General features: G+C 42.1%; 1 protein-coding gene across 1 annotated transcript in view; it reads right to left on the bottom strand.

Moving 5' to 3' along the window:
- The window catches only part of LOC124787680 (ubiquitin-conjugating enzyme E2 variant 2), a 61,630-nt gene that overhangs the window by 23,867 nt on the left and 14,354 nt on the right, over window positions 1-23,409 (bottom strand). The window lies entirely within an intron of this gene.

Here is a 23,409-nt window from a genome sequence, read left to right as displayed (position 1 = left end):
TATTTGATTTTGTGTTTATAACCCTGTATTCACCTGACCAAAAGTCTTGTTCCTCCTGCCACCGAACTTCACTAATTCCCACTATATCTAACTTTAAGCTATCCATTTCCCTTTTTAAATTTTCTAACCCACCTGCCCGATTAAGGGATCTGACATTCCACGCTCCGATCCATAGAATGCCAGTTTTCTTTCTCCTGATAACGACGTCCACTTGAGTAGTCCCCACCTGGAGATCCGAATGGGGGACTATTTTACCTCTGGAATATTTTACCCAAGAGGCCGCCATCATCATTTAACCATACAGTAAAGCTACATGCCCTCGGGAAAAATTACGGCTGTAGTTTCCCCTTGCTTTCAGCCGTTCGCAGTACCACAACAGCAAGGCCGTTTTGGTTAATGTTACAAGGCCAGATCAGTCAATCATCCAGACTGTTGCCCCTACAACTACTGAAAAGGCTGCTGCCCCTCTTCATGAACAACACGTTTGTCTGGTCTCTCAACAGATACCCCTTCGTTGTGGTTGCACCTACGGTATGGCTATCTGTATCGTTGAGGCATGCAAGCCTCCCCACCAACGGCAAGGTCCATGGTTCATGGGGTAGAGGCCACTGTGGCACTATAATTATCTGCTACTGGCCAGATATGGTAAGATGTATTTTAGAATTAGAGTCTAGATAATGATTTCTCTTTTTAGAAAGAAGTAGATAACGCAGCATGTACCCAGCCAAGTTCCAGTCTCTTTTCAATGTGTTGTTCATGTGGATATCAAATTTCAATTGCTGATGTCACTAAATATGAAATTTGTATCAAGTATGTAAACTCTTACTTGAAGTCAACAGGATTTATTTTAGCTTCTGGTTCTTCTAGGTCACTTAACAATTTTTGTGTGGTTTTGAGTAGTTCAGAATGCTTACTCATTTTGGTGCATCCCTCTTTTCTTAAGACTTCTTTTTAAACAGATATTTTAAATTAAACAACAGCTACATGCCTGTATTTAATGCAAATCTGCTGTAGGCGCATGCAATACATTTTATGCTGACACATTATGACCTTTCTGGAGAAAAATGCTGCTTAGGAAATAGAACGTAATTTCACAAATAGTTATCTTGTTAAACTCAAGTCACTTTTTTGTCCACAAGATACAGAAGGCAGGATATTTGTAATCCAGAATGATGCTGTATTTGTGTTGACTTCTATAAGGCATTTGATACAGTTTCACTTTGTCATCTAATGAACAAAATATGAGCTATATAAATATTTCAAAATTTGTGTTTTACGTTTTTACCATTTTGCAATGGTGGTACCTTTGAGTACTGTCTGGCCTTTTAATTACTTACTGATCACCAGTTCTCAGTACCACAATTTTCCTATGCAATGAATCAAAATGTATTAGAATATACTAAGGGAACAATTCAGGGTACATTAGGAAGGTAATTACGTAGTTACTGAATGGATTTCAGCAAATATATTTTTATTTTCATTGCCGCTGAGGGTTTGATCTAGACTGAACTTTTCTTTTCCTACAGACCTAACATCTTCATATGTTCATTGCAAAAGTGGAAAAATACATTACTTTATTTCCTACTCTTATATCCTTTGGGACAAATTTCTTCCTTTTGTTGCATGTATTGAGTTCTGCCAGAACTTGCCCTGCAGCTGAGGTACTGATATGCTTTGCATTTGTCTGACCCACGAGTCCATTTGCAACATTTCCTACAATCTGGAAATGGATTCTTTCCATATGGATCACATTACAGTTCTTACATATTTTTCTCTACTTTTAGCCTTCCGGGAAAGTAAAGAAAAATTTATCATGGCTCTGTCTTCCATTTTTGAATTGAAATGTCAGATAAATCTAGAACTACCCATCCTCCTAATGCATAATTTTCAAATTCTCTCTCCAGTCCTTAATTTTTCCCTTAATAAATATCGAATGCAAGAATGCAGCCTTTCTGGCCTCCAATAGGGCAGTTTCTAACTGCATTACACAGGTTTCGTTGTAGTGTTTCCTTGAATTTCTCCCTTTGAAGGAAATGACTCAGTTATTTACACTCCTTCTGTCTTCTGTAAACTTTGGTCTCAAGTACCTTTCTAAATTTGCTCAATCCTCCCCACCACCACCACCACCACCACCACCTACACTTTCAAATAAACTGATTTTGAGCTCCACTGGTGGACATGCTATCAAACCTGTTTCAATAACTGCTCCAAAACTTAACGCTTTTTCAAAAATCACGTAAAAACCTAAAGCTGCGAGAGGAAGGTATATGATGATACGACATGTGTTAGGACATTGGTACAAGAGGGAGCATCGCTTGCATCAGTTTCGTGGTCTTCATCATGATGCCTCCTTATGACCATTAGCATCAGGTAAACCTTCGAGAAGAGCTGCAACAATTTTGTTATTTGTCAGTATAGCCAATGCACGAAAAGTGATACTTTCCTGTGCAACAATACTGACAACAAAGAGAATTGTGCTGGCACTAAAAAGAGCAGTACATGAAAATGTACACATGGCCAGATGATAATCTGAAGTACTACGTTGTATCAGTTCATTTCACAAATAAAAACTACAGAATTAACAAAAGATAACGTGCAGACAGCCACAACTAAAAGACATTTGCACATTAGCTTTCGGCCACGGCCCAAGTCAGAAAAGGAAACATTCACACAAACACACACACAACTGCCATCTTCAGCAGCTCAGACTAGAAAGCAACTGTCATGTAGAATGGAGATGCAATCTACAATGGGCACGGAAGGGAAAAGGATAGCAATGTACAGGTGATGGTAGGGAAGTGTGTGTGACAGTGTGCAGGAACTAGAGTGCCAACAGCGGCAGCTTTAGGAGACTTTGGAACAGGGAGGTAGGGAAGGGGAGGAGGGGGAGGAAACAGGGAGCTAAAAGGGAGAGAAGCGGGGAAAGGCAGGCTGGTGTGCTAGTAGAGGGTGCACACAAAGAGTGTGGGAGATGAGAATATGGAAATGTTCCAACCTGGAGTTTCCATGGTTTGAATTAGGGTCATTCCATGTCAGTTCAACCAGGGGCTCCAGCTCATAGTCTCAGATTTGACTGAAATCAGCACACTAATTCTACCATGTGTGGAACACTCGTGTATTAGTTTCCCCTGCCAATTAGTTCCAGAATTATAACTTGTGAAAGAAGGTGGTGTGACCCGGAAATTGCAACCCGTATCTGGCAATCTATCTTCAGACCCAACTTCAGGTCTTAATAACTTTGAAACTATTCCACACAGTCCAGTGAAATTTTTACAACCCAGTAACATCCATTTAGAGAACACACTCCATGAATCAAAACACCAACAACATATTTCTGAAGGAAAATAAAAAATTCCAAAATGTGATTAAAAAATGTAATACATTAAAGGTACATGTTGTAGGTGCCCTCTATGCCAAATATAATTCACTCAAAAAGGGTATAAATTTTTTGTGGTAAGCTTAATGTGGCCTAAACACACACAGAACTCATCATGCCCATATCAGTCACACAAACAGAGTTACATGCACATGAAAATACAAAAATTTGAAAAATTACCTGGAAAACGTGGATTTTTGGAAGTGTGGTAGCACAAAAGGGACAAGTGGTATCCAAGCCAAATTTCACACACGGCATAAGTAGACCATAATGATACATATCTCAAAATTTCAGCATGTTATTGCAAGACATTTGTGTACAATGGAAGTTGACAGACGTATTTGGTGATGCGGCCAATGTTTGAGAGGCAGCTTGTTTTTCACATATGCCATGACAGTGCGAATGTGGGCATGAAGTGCAATGGCATCATGAATTAAACAGTCACTAAAAGCACACAGGTTCATGAACAGACACATCACCTGATTCACCTCTATAGTAAATCACAAATGGCTTGAGAGTTGCTTGACTGTTGTCCCAATGATATCCTTGGATGGCCTCTTGAACTATAAATGCATAATTTTCAGAAAAGTCTAGTATTACTATAATTTCATCTTGTTTCAAATTATCCTTACAAAATTGGAGAGAAGCCAATTGTGCTGTTGCTGTGAAGCTGAGTGTGGTCTGTTTGTCTGGTTTTTGACAACATATTTCAACAAAATCTTCCACTGTACTTTGCTCTGTTTCAAGACTTGTGCGATCCATGTGTGTCCATTGTTTATAAGAAACAAGTTCATCGTCATCCATAAGGAGTTCACCATACAGTTTGTTATTCATGTGTTCTCTAAGATTTGCCTTACCAGGACACTTTTCACACCCGTGTATCATGCACTGGTAGGAACTGATGTCACACACTAGCAGCTCCATTGCACCTTTGTAATCCAGACCAGAATCCTTTATAGCAGCAAACATCAGCTTAGCATTTTGATGGGTCTCACATACACAAACATCGTGTGTGCCCCTTGCACTTACAGGCACAACCCATTTTGGCCAAAGATTGAAAAAAGATGATAAACTTGGTATTGGGATACTGTAGTCATTATTTTCATAAAACTCCGTTTTTTCATGTTAAGTCCCATGCACTGATTCACTTTCAATACTGATTTTATATCAATTTCTCTGAGGCTACACTTCACTGTCTTCTTATGAATCCGAAATGGATCAAAACAACTTCTTTGTAGGAAAGAATACTTATCCAGAAACACTTTCATATGATGATAACAAACACTGAAGTTTCCTGGAACTGTACTTCTTGTGCCCACAGGGTGAATCCCGGATCTCCATAGCAACATATCTTGGTCTGAATCATCCAGATCATGCAGTACAAAGCGAATGCCACATTTTGTTCCTTATTTTGTTTTATGACATTCAGATGCTTGTGCTCTACCAATACTGCAACTTGTTTGAACAAAAGCACCACTAGTACACTCTTCTGCCACCATACTGACATTCCACAACAGTACTGATCAGTCTGAACTACAATCTTAAAAACATGAGTAACTTATAATTGTTGCTTGTTTCCTCTGTTGTTCCTACCTAACAATGACTCATTCTGTCACTGAAAACTACCATTGTTTAGCTTTCTGTTGCCTAATGGTTCCCAACAATTGCTGCAGCTTTATCTGAAACAAGCTGCCTGCATCATCACTATTACTTGCTAAATTGTGTTAAAAGAAACGTAACCAAATACATCTCTGTCAACTTTTATTGTACACAAATGCCTTGCAATAACATATTGAAATTTTGCCACATATTATATTATGGTCTACTTATGCAGTGTTTGAAATTTAGTTTGGATATCACTTGTCCATTTTGTGCTATCACACTTCGAAAATCCATTTTTTCCAGGTAATTTTTGAAATTTTTGTATTTTCATGTGCATGTAACTCTGTTTGTGTGACTGATATGGGCAAGATGAGTTCTGTGTGTGTTTAGGCCACATTAAGCTTACCACAAAAAAATTTATACCCTTTTTGAGTGAATTATATTTAGCATAGAGGGCGCCTACAATATGTACCTTTTAACGTATTACATTTTTTAAATCACATTTTGGAATTTTTTATTTTCCTTCAGAAATATGTTGTTGGTGTTCTGATTCATGGAGTGTGTTCTCTAAATGGATGTTACTGGGTTGTAAAAATTTCACTGGACTGTGTGGAATAGTTCCAAAGCTATTAAGACCTGAAGTTGGGTCTGAAGATAGATTGCCAGATACGGGTTGCAATTGCCGGGTCGCACCACCTTCTTTCACAAGGCATAATTCTGCAACTAATTGGCAGGGGAACTTAAAATTTTGTACATGAGTGTTCCACACTTGGTAGCATTGGTGTGCTAAATTTCAGCAAAATCTGAGACTATCAGCTGGAACATTTTCTCAAATTGGTTGAATTGACATGCAATGACCCTTTAACAAAAGAGCTACATGAGATGTGAATGGAAGCTAACCTCCATCACATCTATGCTAGTAAGTACAAAAGTGGCCAACAACTGTATGACAGTAAACAAACCCTATAAGGTCTCTCTGGCTGTCACAGAAGATCACACATACTCTTTGAACACTGAATGAGATCTAAATGGTGGTGAAGTGTATCCAGTTCAAAATAAATATGTACTTAAACACACCAACAGCCCAATACAAGGTCTGTTCAAAAAATTCTGCAACCTATGTAATTACATGCCAATGATGTTTTTAGGTGAAATGAGGTTAGCATCCCTGCACACGCCTGTGTGTAATGTGTAACTGCTGGAAGTTTTATTATTGTATGCCTGTTAGTTTTTGTTCTGCCCTGTATTGAGTACAGTGTCGTGTTGCACAGTTTACGGATTTCGGGATGACAGAGTTAGAGGAGCAATGCATCTGCATTAAATTTTGAGAGAAACTCAAGAAGACCTTCACAGAGACACACCAAATGATGCAGGAAGTCTACGGTGATGAGTGCTTAAGCTGTACTTGGTGTTACGAATGATTCACATGGTTTAAAAATGACCAGATGGAAGTTAAAAGATGACTACCTTTCAGGATGACCTTCAACTTCTACTGACAAAAGTTGTGGGTGCCAATCAAAGAGTGACTGTCTGAGAGATTGCAGAAGAATGTAACATTCCACTTGGATCACGTCATGAAACCCTGACACAGCATCTTGGAATGCATCATGTTGCTCCCAAGTTCTTCCCATGGCTCATTAGTCAAGACCAGAAAGACTTCTGCCTCGCAATCTGTGAAGATCTTCTGGATTGTGAAAATGAGAACAAGATGTTCCTTAACACTTTGCCGTCCGCACATCTTGTACAAATTTATTCGCCTGGCACTAGCAGTGCTAATTCATCTACATCTACATCCACATGGATACTCTGCAAATCACATTTAAGTGCCCGGCAGAGGGTTCATAGAACCACCCTCACAATTCTCTATTATTCCAATCTCGTATAGCGTGCGGAAAGAATGAACACCTATATCTTTCCGTTGGAGCTCTGATTTCCCTTATTTTATCGTGGTGATCGTTCCTCCCTATGTAGGTCGGTGTCAACAAAATATTTTCGCATTCGGGGGAGAAAGTTGATGATTGAAATTTTGTGAGAAGATTCTCTCGCAGTGAGAAACGCCTTTCTTTTAATGTTTTCCAGCCCAAATCCTGTATCATTTCTGTGACACTGTCTCCCATATTTTGCGATAATACAAAACACGCTGCCTTTCTTTGAACTTTATCGATGTGCTCCGTCAGTCCTATCTGGTAAGGATCCCACACCGCGCAGCAGTATTCTAAAAGAGGACGGACAAGTGTAGCGTAGGGAGTCTCCTTAGTAGGTCTGTTACATTTTATAAGTGTCGGAAAAATGTAAAGATGATAATATTTGTCTGAATCGGTTGCGGGACATAGTTTTGCGAAATATAGGTGTGTCTATCAACTGATTCATTGACCAATAATCATTGATCCTTGCTTTTTTTACAATTTCCATAAGGATAGCAAGCGCAAAACTATTTTCTAAGTTCAGGTCCATAACGTCCACAAATTTGGCATTTTTTAAATCCAGTTTCCTTCTATTGGAATTTTGACTGTAGTACTCGTTGGTTTTGTTGCTAATATATTCAAATAGATCGTTCCCAATATATAATTCTACGATATCCTCGACATTCTGTATATCTTTGGGAAATATGTTTTAACCCAGAGATCCTCCAAATTTATTATTGGTCCTCGGCAAATCAAAGTCTGACCACTGTGCACCATGTTCTTCGTCTGATTCAACCGAATCAGTTGGCAGCCATAGTGTTTGCTAAATTCTTCTTGGACGTATTTCACTATCACCCTACGATTCTGCTTCACTTTTCATTTTTTTATGCCCAATGTCATCTTCCCAATCAGCCAAGTCATCAGGAACGTCAGATAAGACGTCCGCGCATTCATAGTAAATAATCCTACTGCCTCCTTTGTCCGCCATGATGAAAGGGCACAAGTACTTATAAAAACAAAAAACTTGTTGAAAAGTGTAACTTATTGTTATCTAAACAAAACACCAATAGAATGCAAAAGTTACTGAAGTGCTGTTGCCGGCCACTGCGCGATACTATGCTCACAATACCACTGTGGTGTCGCTGGCCACAGGGCGATACTATGCAGATGACATCACTGTGGCGTTGCCGGCCGTTGACCGCTATCTTGCGCACAACACCACTGTGGTGTTGCCGGACGGATTGGTGTTAAGAGAATCATAACTGGTGATGAGACATGGGTTTACAGTTATGATGTTGAGGCCAAGCTTCAATCTTCACAATGGGTCAGGAAAGGTTCCAAAGTATGCTCATCAGCTCACGTCAAATGTCTGATTTTGAAGGATTAGTACACCAGGAATTCATGCCACAGGGACAAACTGTTAATCGATGGCACTATTGTGACATGTTGCGATGCCAGCGAAAAAATGTGAGAAATTGCCTGAAAAATGACTGGACACTTCATGGCTCTTGCATCATGATAACGCACCCCATACATGAGAAACCGCCTGAAATGTGGTGAAACAGTTCATGGCTCTTGCATCACAGTAATGCATCCATACATTCATCCCGGTTGATGTGCTACTATTGCACAAAAAACGAAATCACTGTGCTGCCTCATCCTCCGTACTCTCCAGGCTTTTTCCTTTTATTATTATTTTTTTAAATTTCCAAAGCTGAAAACCCCGTCGAATGGATATAGATTTGCAACAATAGACAAGCTTAAAGAAAAGTCACAGATGGTGCTTCGCGTGATACAGCAAGACGTGTACAAAGACTGCTTTGGGAAGCAGAAATGGAAATAGGAGTGGTGTATCAATTGTGGAGGAGAGTATTTTGAAGGAGACCATGGACAATAAGGGAAAGGTGAATGCAAAAAATTTTGGGAACAAAGTTCCTGAAATTTTTGAACAGACCTTGTATGTGGGAAATGTGTGTGCAATCAGAATAAATATGGATCAACAGAAATGGTACTTAAATATACCAACAAGAAATGAAAGGTTATCCGATATTTCCTCAAACTAATCATGAATTGACCATGCTTATAAAATAAAAAAAAATTCAAACTGAATGGAAGCGTATCAACACTTGTTATTCTTGTGTATCATGTTCTTTGTAAAGCAGGAAGTGGGGGATGACAACTGTTTCACAAGGCATCCTCCATCTTCCGGCTAGTTTTCGCCAAGAATAATGAAGATTCTGTTGTGATTTATTCTGATAAAGTGCTATAATTATACAATAATATTACATTTCTAGATGTGAAGGTGTTGGTGTATAGCCTACTACTAACACTTCTCTTGATATTCCAACAGCGAAAGTACACCTGCTGTTAAAAGAAAGTTGAACAGCATTATTGTATCCATTGTAGGTGACTACTGGTGTGTGTGTGTGTGTGTGTGTGTGTGTGTGTGTGTGTGTGTGTGTGTGAGAGAGAGAGAGAGAGAGAGAGAGAGAGAGAGAGAGAGAGAGAGAGAGAGTGTTGGGGGGTTGGGGTCAGGGGGGTCTCAATCTTGGTGCATGAACACTGTTTCCCTCTCTCTTACACCACCAATGCTATCAATGAGCTCAGCTTCACCATTCAATTGATAAACCATTATCATGAACAGTGTCATACACCTTCTCTCCATGCCAAACTGCAGGGAGGCTTGAAATATAATCCAGGACATTCTTCCCCTTACTGGCAGCATGAAATGGATGACTATACAGACCTTAATAAAATGTTGTTCCTCTCTGAATAAAGTCATTTGCATCTTACACATCTTTTCTGGTCTATTATGGGTAGTGTTTGGTGAGCATGTCAAGTAGTTATTTGACAATGCTTCTTGCAACTTTTAATTTAGATAAGTTACTCCCCATTTTATTATTAACAAAAATTGAATTGACTCTCTGTGGAGACGGTAGTGCTTTACACCATCAGATGGTGCTTGTTGTATGAATGTTACTTGATGAATCATAGTGAACACATTCCCACAGTGGTTTGTCTGTTGCTGACTAGTGTTGCTGTGGGGGTGCACTTCTTCTAAGCAAATAATTTTCATAAATTTAACCCACTTATAATTGGCAACTTAATAAAATTTGTCAGCCAAGGTTTTTTCAATGTATTCTTATGTTTTCACCCAATGAAAGAACAAAAATAATTAATATTATCTCTAAATTTTAATTAGGAATATTAAGAAACAGTCTTCTAAGTTTAATTTCCTTCAATTTAACACTTTGGGCCCTGAGCCATAGCACATGAAGCTCTACCACAATGCCTAGCTGTTGTTAGCATATTTTAATATGCTACAACTCTTGCATGGTTTTTGTTATAGTAATGACATTACCCTTATTGAAAAGCCTGAACTTTCTAGTTTGAAGCTATGTATAATACTCTGTTCTTTTAATTAATATTTGCTTTCATGAAACTTTCAATTATAGCATTATTTTTGAAAAGATGAAAAATTGGTCAAGGATATATGCACTTAATGCTCAGAAGGAAAACTACATCATTTTAAACAAGAATTTCAACAATTATTTATACTGCTTGATTTATATACAGTAACCTCCTTTGGCTTCATTTTAAGATGCAATTTTGGTCTTTGTATGATACATTTTGAAACACGGTCGTTTGCACAATGCCACTTAGCATTCATTGCACTGGTAGCTTGTGTCTTTGCACCACACTTTCCCAGTAAGCTTTTTGCCTCTCAGAGAACACACTACACATTGTTTTTGCTTCTGTTTCTTGCCTATTTCTGTCTCAATCTTTTCCAGAAAATGGTTTCCAGTTGATAGTCTGGAGAGTCCCGATGTAGCAGGTTGTAGTTCGAGATCTCTGCTGTCTGCACTGATAGTTGTCATAAACTGTGATGTTGTGAGGCATTTTCCAGTTACCTTGGCGTACAATATACTTGAATTTATTATCACCATTAGTATTATGTGGAATGACAGCTTTCTCCACCACTTCATAGTTCGATGCTCAAAAGCCCCGTATGCTAGTCATTGGTCTGTTAAGTCAACACCGAACTTGTTTTTATTATAGTCCACCACACAGACTGATTTTGACTTCTCTCTGCCTCTCTTATCAATATACATCACAATCTCAGCAGCGTGCCTTGTACTTATCATGTGCACACATCTTTTGTCCTTCCAACAGAATGCCAAGATATTTCCTTTACACCTAAAAATTAGTTCACCTAGCTGAAGTCTCGGATCTTTTATAGCAGAATGTAATCCCTGTCTAGAAGTTTTTGTAGTTCACACAAGAGCAATTTTTGCAGCTTCCAGTTCTGAAGCAAGGACTGGACGGGTGTAGAGCCTGTCTGTAAACAAAGTGTAACCTTTTCCTCAAAATGTACAGTTTTATACCATATTTATTTGGCTTCTGTGGGATGTACTGCTTGGAATACACATGACCACAAAATTTGCAAATGCCTTCATCAACTGTAATGTTTTGAGAGGGTATATATGCTCGCTGGAAATTAGCAGAGGCCATATCCAGAAGGGGTCTCACCTTGTGCAGTGGGTCACAGCCAGCTTCTCCTTTTTTTCTTAACAACTGAATTGTCACTGATGTGAAAGTTTCTCAAAATACAAAGAAACCTGTCGCAGTTCAGGATGTTTGGACAGAAATTACATGACACAACAGGATTTTTGGACCAGTGCTCTTGTATACGGGGTGTCACACTTACACACATATGGACAACAGTTGCCAGAAACTTTCTTATTTCTATGAGAGTAACTCCTTTCCACTTTGACAGCGAGTAGGTAGGAGAAAGGGAATTTGTGCTTCGTAATTTCCTTATGCTTTGTTGTGCATACAGATTAGTTTGCTGCTTTATATGATTCACCATACTGTCTGTAAATAAACACAAAAAGATGTCTAGAGGTGTGCTATTCTGGTATAAGCTAGTAAGGTTGCACTTTCCAGAGTGTCCTGAGAATAGATAGACATTTGGCACACGAACAGTAGTCGTCCAGCCTTCCTCAGAATCGGTACGGCGTGAAGTTTTCGGTCTCACACTCACCCTTGGTCACCCATGCACTTCAGGTGTGGTATCAGCAGCAACAATGGCAATACACGCTTCTGAAGAACTTGGGCGCTCGCTCTCCTCGTCTGAATACACCATAATAGCAGTATTTGCAAATAAAATCACTTACTATAGCAGTTACATATTGAAAGCCCTTTCAATTGAAGTCTGAATAAAAATATTGCATATCTTGTTATCTGCATTGCTTACATGAAGACTCAGAATCTTCTTCTTGAATATAGTCTATCAAGCAAATCATCATCCTCCGAAAAATCAACATAATTTTCTTCAAACTCACACAATAACTCACGAGCGATTTCATCTTCCGTCAAACCACACTTCGCCATGACGCATGTGTGGTAGAATATTTCTGCTCGTAAAGCCTCGCAAGGTTCTCCCCTGCCCAGACTTTCCTGCACCATCTAGCATCAAATACTTCAACTATAGCCTCTGCCATGTCTCCCAGACCATGGGAGCCCTACGAACACGTAAAGGAAGAAAGGGGAAGATCAAGCACACACGCCCGAAAAATTACGGGCGTCGGATTTTCGGGCTGTTCAGGCACACCCGTATTTTTACGGGTGTTGTCTTGTAAGTTAGTTGTTAATATTTAACTTTGTATACTGCTCTCTGCTTTTTTTAAGGGAGTCATTTAAGAATGGAGTAAAACGTGGACACGTTTTTCCCCAGAGTCAAGCCCTCCACGCCAGTGGAGTGTCTGACACCAAGATTGCTGAAACATTGGGGGTTGATCCAAAAACCTTTTGACTTTCTGTTAACAGAGGTTATGGTAATGTTAGTGATAGTAATGGAGTTGCATGACCAACTAAACTCACACCAAACATTAAAAACAAACTCAGACGTGTTGTAAAGGAAAAAATTGGGGTCAGTTGTCAGGCAGTTGCCACGTCTGAATTTCAGGCACTTGCTGAAAGAATACATCTGATGGTTTCTGCGATGCCAACTCTGATGGAAAAAGGAAAAGGATGCACATTTTGTTTACAAACAAGTCTACATTACAGTTTTATCCAAATTCCAACAATCAAAATGTCCAAGTCTGTACAAAAAAACCAGAGGAAATTTCTCCAGTTCACAAACAAAGGAAGAGTTATGACAGGCTGAATATCTGTTATGGAAAAGAAGTGTTTTGAGATAACATGTTTTATATTTCACTGGCAGAACCTGTGGCAATGGAAAAACTTAAATGCTTGTGGTTGATGCAGTGGCAGCAAATGGTAATTATTATTTGGAAAGTACTGTTCTCATCTATGATCAAGACATACAGGAACATTTGGTCTTCTTCCAATCTAGACAGTGCTGTTCCTATGCAAATGGAGCAACAGGTCACACAGTAGAAAACAGCGTACCTGGAAAGAACATTACTATTGTTTGGGATGAATGACCTGGAAACAGACGAGACCTATGCCCTACAGGGCACCTGGGCCACGCTACTGTGTTCTGGAGAAACTGAACTCACATCATCACTGAAGAAACCGCAATTGTGGCAGAGAGTTCTGTCAAACAAGATGAAGCATGTTTTAATAATCAGTGACACTATGCAATATACCAAAAAAGTGAACAGGTGACTGCCCAAATCATTCATTCAAGAGTAGAAATGTGGTTTTGTAAACAAAAAAAAAAAAAAAAAACCCGGACCAGTGTTCTTACTTTAGAGTTATAAATTCCTACACATGTTTTCTATAACATAAAACAAAAGTACTAATACTCTGCAAAAAGAAAGCAGCATAGGATTCGGTAATTTCTCTAAACTTGAGACCAATTAAATTGGTTTTGAATTTACGTGCAATTCAATATACCATAGATCTAAAGGGATTAACCACATAAAATGTAACGTAAAAAAAAACAGCAACAACACAGTACCATTTGACAAAGGGCATTTTAATTGTAATATACACTATGCGATCAAAGGTATCCAGACACCTGGCTGAAAATGACTTACAAGGTTGTGATGCCCGCCATCGGTAGTGCTGAAATTCAATATGATGTTGGCCCACCCTTAGCCTTAATGACGGCTTCCATTCTCGTAGGCATACCTTCTATCAGGTGCTGGAAGGTTTCTTGTGGAATGGCAGCCCATTCTTCACGGAGTACTGCACTGAGGAGAAGTATCGCAGTCGGTCAGTGAGGCCTGGCACGAAGTCGGCATTCCAAAACATCCCAAAGGTATGCTATAGGATTCACGTCAGGACTCTGTGCAGGCCAGTCCATTACAGGGATGTTATTGTCATGCAACACCTCCTCCACAGCCTGTGCATTATAAACAGATGCTTGATCGTGTTGAAAGATGCAATCCCCATCCCCAAATTGCTCTTCAACAGCGGGAAGCAAGAAGGTGCTTAAAACATCAATGTAGGTCTATGCTGTGACAGTGCCACGTAAAACAACAAGGGGCACAAGTACCCTCCCTCCCCATGAAAAACACAACCACACCATACCATCACCGCCTTTGAATTTTACTGTTGGCACTACACACTTTGGCAGATGAAGACACCGGGCATTCGCCATAACCACACCCTGCCATCAGATCGCCACATTATGTACCATGATTCATTACTACGCACAATGTTTTTCCACTGTTCAATTGTCCAATGTTTATGCCCCTTACACCAAGCGAGGCGTTGTTTGGCATTTACCGGCGTGATGTGTAGCTTATGAGCAGCTGCTCAACCATGACATCCAAGTTTTCTCACCTCCTGTCTGATGTAGTTTGGAATTCCTGTGTGATGATCTGAATAGATGTCCACTATTATACATTACGACCCTCTTCAACTGTTGGCAGTCTTTGTCAGTCAACAGACAAGGTCGGCCTGTACGCTTTTGTGCTGTATGTGTCCCTTCATGTTTCCAATTCACTATCACATCGAAAACAGTGGACCTAGGGATGTTTAGGAGTGTGGAAATCTCGCGTACAGACGTCCGACACAAGTGACACCCAAATGACCACGTTTGAAGTCAGTGAGGTTCCACAGAATGCCCCATTCTGCTCTCACGCTACGGTATGTCTAATGATTATAGGTGGTAGCTCAATGCACCTAAATGACAAATATATGTTTTGGGGGTGTCCAAATAGAGAGCTTCTGTGAAGTTTGGAAGGTAGGAGACGAGGTACTGGCAGAAGTAAGGCTGTGAGGACATGTCGTGAGTTGTGCTTGGGTAGCTCAGATGGCAGAGCACTTGCCCACGAAACGCAAAGGTCCCGAGTTCGACTCTCGGTCCGGCACACAGTTTTCATCTGCCAGGAAGTTTGGAATTAATATTTTAGACCCTGATTTTCATTCATACTACCTGCCGTTAGAAAGCAGTCCATTTGTGAGACAAAGTGAGAAGGTATCTCTTGTCAGAAATTTTGGATTCTCAGTAATTGTAATTTTTTATGTTAAGCATCAAAATCTGAATAATTTATATTACACACACACACACACACACACACACACACACACACACACACACACAGAGAGAGATTTCTATCTGTAAACCTGTGCCAGTTCTGGTAGGTCGAATATTTGCGATTGAAAAGAGGGTTTTTGAGGTAAGATGTTCTACATCTACATCTACAAAGAAACTTTGCAAGCCACTGTATGGCATGTGACGAAGTGTATCCTATGCTACTACTAGTCATCTCCTTTCCTGTTCCACTTAGAAACAGACTGAGGGAAAAACAACTGTCTATATGCCTCTGTGCGAGCTCTAATTTCTCATATATCTTAGTGGTCCTTACGTGCAATGTATGTTGGCGGCAGCAGAATCGTTCAGCTGTCACCATCAAATAACGGTTCTCTAAATTTTCTCACATGTCCGTGGGTCTTGCCATCCACCTGGCCTTAATTTACATTAATTTCTTCTGTCTCGGCATTTCTTCACTTTAGCTACTCTTTGCTTCACTCAGTTTTAGTTTTATACATCTTTCATTGTCTTTCCCATCTATTTTTCACTGCCCACCTCCCACCACTGTCACGTACAATGCACTTAGCTTTTCACTCTTATTAACTCATGCATGATGTTTAAGCAGTAATCTCCGTATGCATATTAACCTGTCTTCCACCTTTGTAAGCTCTCAGGTTTTCAAAGCCTGTCCGATGCAGTCCCCAACATCAGTCTTTCCTTCTCATCCTTACAGTAAGTCTCCTCTGACCTATGGTTCTGTGTGACTTTCCCGAAACCTGCCCCTTTTCCTAGACCTCTCCAGTCCTTTTCCTTCACCCCTATTCCTTCCCCTTCAACCCTTCTGCCTGAAGAAGGAGCCACTGGCTCTGAAAGCTTGCCATTTACAACTGTCTTTTATGTGTGTGTTCTGCCGCTTGCCTGGTGTGTAGATTTTTTTATCTATCCAATTAAATACACACATCAAAAATAGTATTGCATTACCCCGGTTCCCAGAACTCCTAACGATAGAAATTGACCGTGTATATTGTATTACAGACACAGACCCTTTGACTGTTCAGTTACGTCACTAAACCTGCCCAAAGATGTAAACAACTATACATGAATAGCACCTATTAGACGGAGTGGGTCTGACAGCCGATCAATTCCAGCCATTCCACCAGGAAGGAGGTACAAGGCTCATGTTGTCTGTAGTTGAACCATGCCCAGACAGTCAATACTGTGGTTTGATCGCACTTGCATTGTTACTTCGTGCCAGGAAGGACTCTCAACAATGGAAGTGTCCAGGCATTTTGGAATGAACCAAAGTAGTGATGTTCTGACATGGAGGAGATACGGAAAGACACGAACTGTCGGCGACATGCCTCACTCAGGCCGCCCAACGGATACTACTGCAGTGGATGATTTGTTGGTTGGTTTAAAAGACGGGGGAAGGGACCAAACTACGAGGTCATCGGTCCCTTGTTCCTAATAAAATAATTCCACAAATGTGAGAATAAAAGAGACAAGTCACATAACACAAAACGGAAAGAAAGACCACAAGAACAAAGGAAAGGCAACAAACACTAAAAGGAACAAAAGAAGACAAGAAAACAACAGAGAGATGCAAGAAACAGTTAGATGAGAGTAAAACAAAGAAGCAGATTACAGTGGCTGGCCGACCATGAAAATAAAAAGGAAAAGCCAGGCACCATGCAACACATCAAAACCTCTACCCTAAAAGTACTAGGGTGGAGGACACAGAGGGACAAAGAACATGTACTAAAAGTAAGATTGAAAAATAAAACCCACCCTCACGGATGAAACATAAAACCAAATCAGCCAATGAGGCGTTGTCTGCTAAAATCAACGATAACGAGTCTGGCAACCGAAGGCAAAATCGCAAGGCAGCCGAAGGACAGAGCTGAAGAATATGTGCCACTGCCAACCAGGCACTGCAGTGACACTGAGGTGGGTCTTAACGGTGCAGAGGTAGGTGTGGGTTGCCCAGACACGACCAATGCAGAGCTGGCAGAGAACCACGGAGTCTCTGCGAGAGACCCTCATTGAGGACTTCCACAGATTTGTGGTCCCCTTAATGGCTCGCAGTTTGTTGTGCATACTGAGATTTTGCCATTCCGTCTCCCAAAGCTAAAAAGACCTCGTGGAGTAATAACAAACGGTGGTCAGTTGTGGGGATGCCGATCTCCAGAAGTGGTTTCCGTGCAGCCTGTTTGGCCGGCCTGTCAGCAAGTTCATTTCCTGGGAGTCCGACGTGACCAGGGGTCCAGACGAACACCACTGAACGACTGGATCATTCCCGGACATAGATGGACTCTTGGATGGACACTACCAAAGGATGACAATGGTAGCACTGGTCGATAGTTTTCAGGCTGCTCAAAGAGTCAGTACATAAAAGAAAAGACTCCCCAGGGCACGAACGGAGATACTGCAGTGCACGAGAAATGGACACCAGCTCTGCAGTGAATGCACTGCAGCCAACGGGTAAGGAATTCTGTTCAATATGGCCACCATGAACATACGCAAACCCATGTGACCATCACCCGTTGAGCCATCAGTGTAAACCACTTCAGAGCTCCGGAACAAGTCAAGAATTGAGAGGAAGTGACAGTGGAGAGCCGCAGGGTTAACGGAGTTCTTAGGGCCACGTGAAAAGTACAGATGAAGCTGCGGCCGAGGCGTACACCATGGAGGCGTAGGTGAACGGACCGTAAGTAGAGGTGGTAAAGGGAAGGAATCCAGTTCGGAGAGAAGGGACCACACACGAACCACAATTGTTAGCCCCGACCTGTGCCACCGATGCGGGAGATGGATTGCTGCGGGCGGGAAAAGGAGACGATAATTTGGATGCTCAGGAAAAGGCTGGGGGGTAATTCTCCGAAACAAAGGATTGAGCAAAGCACTCAGCAAAGTGCTCGGGAATTGCATTTGCGTCAGTAGATAACACACCATTTATGGTAACACTGGGAAAGCCTGTTGGGGCCCGGTACCTGAAAAGACGTTTGATATTTGCTTAGACTTGGGAAGGTGACGCATGACACCCAATGGTCGAAACGTGTTTCTCCCAACACTCCTGCTTCCATCGTTTGGTAAGTTGGCGAATGCGGGTATGGAGCCATTTAGAGGCTATGAGGTGCTCCGGGGAAGGGTGCCACTTATGCCGCTGTAGAGCTCGCCGATGTTCCTTAATTGCGTCAATGACTTCCGGCGACCACCAAGAGACTGCCTTACACCTCAGGCACCCTAAAAAGAGAGGGATAGCATTTTCTGCCGCAGCAATAACTGTTGTAGTCAACTGTTCAACCATCACATCGATGTTATCGTGTGGGGAAGATTCAATGGTGACAGCAGAGGTGAAAGTTTCCCAGTCCGCCTTGCTTAAAGCACATCTGGGAAGGTGTCCATGGGCATGACACTGGGGCAGTGACAGGAAGATGGGGAGGTATCTGGGGGAAGATATACATTGCAGACAGTTATTCCCTGCACCATCCTTATTCTGACAGCCACAGCTTCAAAAGGGGTTTGAAGGGCCGCATATTCACTACAGATTGAGTTTAGGACATAAACGCAAACTATACCTGACACTCGATTATAGTCGCTACGGTTCCTGTAAAATCCCTTATAGCTGCGGAGGGCAGGGGGCCACACTGCTGGGAACCAGGTTCCCTGGAGGGCAAGACAGATAGCAGTTGTGAAGCTTAACAGTTGCTGTAGCTCAGCTAGGCGGTGGAAAAAACCACCGCAATTCCACTGGAGGATGACGTCATCATGAGACTGGGAAGGCATGGAACATCCAATGAGGCAGTTTACGCCTCAGAGTCACCTGTTGCCACCGACTTACTGCCTGAGCAGTCTATATCCGTTGTGTCTGAGGGTCTGGTGAGATCCAAGTCCTCAGCGGACGCCAGAATCTCCACCCCATTCTCAGACGCAGAGCTTGTAGGTAGTGGTGGTGGTGGTGGTGGTGGTGGTGGTGTGGGTGTCACCGCAATTTCCTTGGTCTTAGGGGTCTTCTTTTTGGATTTCTTTCGCTGCTCCTTGGGTTTCCCTGGCTGGAAGGACTTCATTGGCTCAGTCTCCAGGAATGAGGATGAGAGTGAAGCCCTACAACCAGCTGCTTTTGAGCTCTTCAGCCACTGGTGGATGTCGTCTTTCCCACTAGCAGAAACCTGGGAAGGGAGTGACCCAAAGGACCCCTTCCTAGCGAGAGAAGCCGAACACGACTTACGCTTCGGCTTAGAAGTGGCGACAGGCATCCCCGATGGGTTGGGGGGGTGTTGCTCCTGAAGTACGTGGTGCGGTACAGAAGCATCCCCCAGCTTGTCACAAGCAAGTAACGTCCATGACTGGGCAGAGGATGCTGTTTCAATCAAGACTGACCCAGATCTCATTTTGGACAATCCCTCCACCTCTCCAAACTTGTCCTCTAAAAGTTCAACAAAAAACAGAGGCTTCATCACCATGAAAGATTCCCCATCAGCTCTCGAACATACAAGGTACCGGGTCTATCTGTGCATTGAATTGAGCTCATGAACGCTTATGAGACTGCCGGTGGTTGACCACCAGCAAGAGATGATTGATTATGCTTCATCGCGGGTCATCCACTCTAATGCCACCCACTCCGACCAGGGACCCTCCCCACCGGCGCCACCCAGCCTCAGAAAAGGCCACCTGGCAGGATGGCCACTGCCGCGAGTCCCGATGGCCAAGGGGGATGGGCACCTACCACTTGGCATACGTGGGGAGTTAACAGTGCAGGCATTAGCAGAGCGATCCCTGTGTGTTTAGGGAGATACAACCAACACGGTACATAGCAGCCCCACCACATCAGACTGGCTACCGTGCTGGACATCAGGTGCAAAGGAGTCCATGGTCATCGTCAACGCAGATAGCAACACTGCATAGTGCATGGTGGAAAACGCACCAAGGAAGGTGGCCTCGCCAAAGAGATGGAGAATGAATAAGCGAGACTGAAATGCGACAAGAAAGTGGGCTAAAAATCTCAATGCATGACGGACACGATGCACCATGGAAGGCGCCCTTCCCCAATTGGCTCGCTCTTCGGGAAAATTTGGAAAAATGGATGTCAAACCCTACACAGGACCATCACATAAAGGCCAAAACGTGTGAGACTCCTTTTAGTCACCTCTTACGACAGGCAGGAATACCTCAGGCCTATTGTAATCCCAGAACCTGCAAGGGGTGGGGGGGGGGGGGGAGGCAGTGGATGACTGCTACCTACAGATTATAGCTCGGAGGAATGCTGACAGCAATGCCACCATGTTGAATAATGCTTTTCATGCAAGCCACAGGATGTCATGTTATGACTCAAACTGTGCGCAATAAGCTGCATGATGTGCAACCTCACTCCCGATGTTCATGGCGAGGTCCATCTTTGTAACCACGACACCATGCAGTGCAGTACAGATGGGCCCCAAAAAATGTCGAATGTGTCACTCAGGATTGGCATCACATTCTCTTCACCGATGAGTGTCGCCTGTGTCTTCAACCAAACAATCGTCGGAGACGTGTTTGGAGGCGATCCAGTCAGGTTGAACACCTTAGACACACTGTCCAGCAGGTGCAGTGGGGTGGAGGGTCCTTGCTGTTTTGGGGTGACATGTGGGGCCGACATACACCATTGGTGGTCACAGAAGGTGCTGTAACTGCTGTACGATACGTGAATGCCATCCTCCGACCAACAGTGAAACCATATTGGCGAGGAATTCGTCTTCATGGATGACAATTCGCGCCCTCATTGTGCACACCTTGTGAATGACTTCCTTCAGGATAACGACATTGCTCGACTAGAGTTGTCAGCATGTTCTCCAGACATGAACCATATCGAACATGGCTGGGATAGATTGGAAAGGGCTGTTTATGGATGACATGACCCACCAACTACTCTGAGGGATCTACACCAAATCGCTGTTGAGGAGTGAAACAATCTGGACCAACAGTGCCTTGACGAACTTGTGGACAGTATGCCATGACGAATACAGGCACGCATCAATGCAAGAGGAGGTGCTACTGGGTATTGGGGGTACCGATGTGTACAGCAATCTGGACCGCCACCTCTGAAGCTCTGCTGTATGGTGGTACAACATGCAATGTGTGGTTTTCATGAGCAATAAAAAGGGCGGAAATGATGCTTATGTTGATCTCTATTGCAATTTTCTGTATAGGTTCCAGAACTCTCGGGACCAAGGAGACGCAAAACTTTTTTGATGTGTGTAATTTTGTCAGACGACTTCACTGTCACACTCAACTTTGACCTCAATAGAGACAATAATTTTCTTAACTGCAATGAAGCACTAACCTTCCTCTGGCCTCTAATCTGTTTTTCTGATGTAAGTCCATGACTCACTAAACATCTCAGAGCTTTCCACTTTTGGTTCTAAAGTTTAACTTTATTACTATTATTTAATTGGCATATTTAAGAAAAAAATTCTGTATATTCAGGGTAAATCACCTACAACTTGCACCACAGACATTGTGGAAATGGAAAGTGCTCCTGGTGGGCCGTTTTCACAGAACGGACTGGTAGTCAGGGGCTTACACTGTTAGCCAATCAACTGACTGTAATAATACTGAGAATGTGTACTTTTTGTGCAAACATACAATTTTTAAAATGGAACAGTCTTTTTGACATTAACTAACTAAATGTAGGATAAATTAAAACATCAGTGGTGTCTGTTGCAGGATTCTAGTGCGAGTCGTTTATGAGATATCGTTTTTTGAAAAGTTTCCACACCACCACTTGTTTGTGCCATTCAACCTGAGTAATTGCTGGTTATGGCGATGTTAAGTTTGCTGGCAGTGTGCTTGTGCACTCCTTGAGAGCACTGAAATTTGCTAATCAGTTTGTGAGACACAGTCTAAGCAGCAGGTCATGAGTAGACGATGGGATTTACCAATGCAGGAAAAGCCGACATGCTCATACTGTACAGAGAGCGTAGGAAGAATGTAGTTCATTCTTGTACAGTGCATGCAGCATGGTACCCCAATAGACATCAACCATCTCAGCAATTATTTGTCAGCCTCTTCAGCCAGTGATGTGAAAGTAGTAGTGCAACACCTAGACAACGAAACAGAAAGAAACAAGTGAGGACAGAAGAGGGGAAAATTTATGTTGTTCTTGCTGTTGCAGTTGATTTGCATGTTAGCTCCAGTGCAAACAAATGAGGAAGTCGCACGAGTCAGGCAAGTGCCCTACACATTCTTCACTGAAATAGATTCATCCCTATTATCTCTCTCCATCAAGAGATACATGGAAAAATCATGAGGATCATGTTAACTTCTGTACATGGGCATTACAAAATGATACACCAGATGTACCCTGTATCTTGTTTAGTGATGAAGCCACATTTACCAACCATGGCCAGGTAAACTGCCAGAACATTCATTTCTGGTCTGCTGACATTCCCCATTGCTTTGTCTAGAGGAAGTTCAGTGTCCATGGAGTATAAACATGTAGTATGGGATAGTGAACCATCAGCTTGTAGGTCCATTTTTCATAGATGGAACACTGAACATGTCCAATTATCGCAGTCTGCAAACAAACCATCCTCCACGTATGCTAGGAGACATGCCTCTGCAGACCAGTAGGAACCTGTGGTACCAACATAGAGCACTAAGTACAACAGCATGTCTTCACGAATTGTTTCCACATCGTTTGACTGGATGCACAGGACCTGTACCTTGGCTGGCCCATTCAACTGATTTGTAGACTTTTTTCTGTGGGAAAAGCTGAAAGATGGTGTCTATAGGACATACCAACTACACCTGATGATATGGAACGATGCATTATTGCAGCCTGCTTGGACATCTCTGCACTGAAATGCTAGCAAGTGTGCAACAGTTGAATGCAGCTGGTCTGGATAAATCTCAGCTTAAATATGGAGGTTTGGGGTTAGTCCAGCATCTTAGTAAATTGTGCAATATCTGTTGGCAAAAAAGGCAAGTTCCAAGAGACTGGAGATGTGGCATTGCTGTTAAACTACCGAAGAAAGGAATTCCAGCCAAATGTACTAATTAGAGATGTATCACACTTCTTTCAATGCTGGACTAAAAGTCTT

This window comes from Schistocerca piceifrons, chromosome 3 (genome assembly GCF_021461385.2).
Source record: "Schistocerca piceifrons isolate TAMUIC-IGC-003096 chromosome 3, iqSchPice1.1, whole genome shotgun sequence".
NCBI classification, from domain to species: Eukaryota; Metazoa; Arthropoda; class Insecta; order Orthoptera; family Acrididae; genus Schistocerca; species Schistocerca piceifrons.
The sequence above is the reverse complement of the archived record's forward strand: the minus strand, read 5'-3'. Positions and strand labels throughout refer to the sequence as shown.